This window comes from Neolamprologus brichardi, chromosome 17, assembly GCF_056152115.1.
Source record: "Neolamprologus brichardi isolate AB-2024 chromosome 17, ASM5615211v1, whole genome shotgun sequence".
NCBI lineage: Eukaryota > Metazoa > Chordata > Actinopteri > Cichliformes > Cichlidae > Neolamprologus > Neolamprologus brichardi.
The window spans coordinates 38,248,551-38,250,923 of record NC_142120.1 but is presented as its reverse complement, the minus strand read 5'-3'; the positions used below and the strand labels follow the sequence as shown (position 1 = coordinate 38,250,923).

General features: G+C 42.5%; 1 pseudogene; it reads right to left on the bottom strand.

The window, feature by feature from the left end:
- On the bottom strand, positions 1–1,792 carry LOC148098044 (uncharacterized; annotated as a pseudogene).
- Positions 1,793–2,373: the final 581 nt, after the last annotated feature.

Genomic DNA, 2,373 nt, shown 5'->3' with positions numbered 1-2,373 from the left:
TAAAAAAGCCCCCAAATCCCCTATAAGCAAGCACTTGGCGACAGTGGAGAGGAAAAACTCCCTCTTAATGTGGAGAAACCTCTGACAGAACCGGGCTCAGGAAGGGGTGGCCTTCTGTCTCGACCGAGAGGGGTTCAAATGTTCACTGACAATTTAGCTGTATATAAATATGATCTTTAGGATGTGATGTTGAGACCAATTAGGTGAACTTGGGGACGCACACAGTTCCGCTTCTTCTTGTTCTTCTTCTTACTTGGCGGGATCTCTGGGAGGCTCTTAACTTCAGTCTCGAGTTCAGCCACCTTGACATAGAGCATTTTCTGTTTGTCTTGTAGAGAGAATGCAGCTGACTCTTCTTTTTCTATCTTCTGTTGTTCTGTGGTGTCTTTTTCTTTCTGAGGCTCCTGCAGAGACATTGCAGTGGATGGCAGTGAGTCCTCTTTTTCCATCTTCTCCTGTTCTCCAGTCTCGTTTTCTTTCAGAGGCTCACATTTGTGCATTTCATTTGCATCGGTGGAATTTTGTTCTTTGTGCTGCTGTGGGATTTTAAGTGAGGAAGCTTTGGCCTCTTTCAGCTCTTGCTCAAGAGACTCTACCTTCAAATCATGAAGGGCCTTGTTGGGGCAGAGCTGGGATTTCAGGTCACTGATTTCCAGGTTGAGTGTCTCCTGCTCCTGCCTATGTTTAACGGCCTGCTCTTCAAGCTGATTTTGAGCTGCTAGGAGCTGTTTCTGGAGCATCTCAATCTGCTCTTGCTGAATCCTACATTTGAGCTCAAATTCAGCCTCCTTAGAGGACTTCAGTCCTACAGAGTCAGTGTGTGAAGCCTCTGTGGTTGGAGTGGCAGACTCCACACACTGCTCTGTGGTAGGGTGGCTGATTTGGTCCTGCAGGGTAGCCATCACCTCATCCAGTATGACAATAGCTTCATTGTCATTTGCGAGAGTGTCTGTGTCACTGAAGTCATTGGGCTTATTACTAGAAGCCTCCTCCAGCTGCTCTATGAGGTCTTTGATCGTTTCCTCATGATTTCACTTGTTCTCGTGAATTTGTTCATGAAGTTTGTTCACCTGAAACTGGTGATAAGAGGCCCTCTTGTTTGCACCTACCATTTTCCAGTAAAGGTTGTTCTGATGGTATTGGGAGGCTTCCAGTTGGTGTCTGAGAGCAGCAATCTCGTGCCAGGGATTAAACGGGGGTCTAAATGTGGGAATGGGTTGATATTGCCAAGTCCCTCCATGAGGCACAGAGTTTGGTCTGCTGGGGTTCTTCCCATTTCCCTCTCTCTCCATGTCCTCCTTTGCATTTGAAATGGGGAGGGATTCAGCCTTTTCTCTTTCAGAAGTGGCTTCAGTGTTTTCTTGCATTTCTTCATTTTTCGGGTTTGCTCCATCACCCATGCTGTTTTGAGCTTCAAGAAGAGCCCGGGCATATGCCCGAGTAATTGGTCTTCTTGGTTCTTCAGCCACTCTTTTCTGTTTTTGCTTCTTTTGTTTCTTTGGTTTCACAACCATTTCCTTTGGTGGCTGTGCCACAGGACACTTTTCAGTATTAGGTTGTGCGGCTTTATCAACCTCAGGGTTTGGTCTTTCTAAGATTTCTGGTGTGATGACCATTTCTATTTTTGCTTCTGCCATTGTAGATGTGTCAGCGTTTTTCTGCGTCTGCCTTGTCTTTGTTTTAACAACCAGGTTGTTTTGTGTTTCTGCCATCCGAGATCCACTAAAGTTGGTTGAATGTCTCCCCTATTTAAGAGTTTTTCCAGTAGAATGTGCACCGTGACGTCACAGGCTGTTCCTTTGATGTGCTGTTCCTTTGAAGTGCCATGATTGGAACAATTCAAAATAAAATGCCCACAAACCTAATGTAAAGGAAAGGCTTTTATTTTGTAGCACATACTGAATTAACATTATAAAAGCTCCTCTACAGGAATTGCAGTAAAAAATAAAACAAAAGCAAAATATGTTTTTTAAATGGTTCTACAGTTGTCTTCTACTAACCAAAGTAGAAGACGACTGTTTAGTGGAAAGTATTCGACATTCTAGAGATTCTCAGGCATAATAACTTCTTTCATAATTTAAACAAGGACAGGTAGAAAACGTTCATATTTAGTGAAAGATATTTATTAACATTATCCAATGAGAGTTACTGAACTCAGTAGGCAGTGAGATCTTGGTGGTTGCCAAGGCGACAGAATGTCATCTATGTTTTGTTTTAAATTCAGTTTCATTGCTGAATCTAAGAAACAACAGGCTGCAGAGGGAGACTTTAATAGAGGTTTACTAACTCTTACTATCATATCCATTGTGGAAAAATCTGTCTTTATTTTGCATAATATATTTGTTATAAGCACTAAATATGTTTTATGATTAA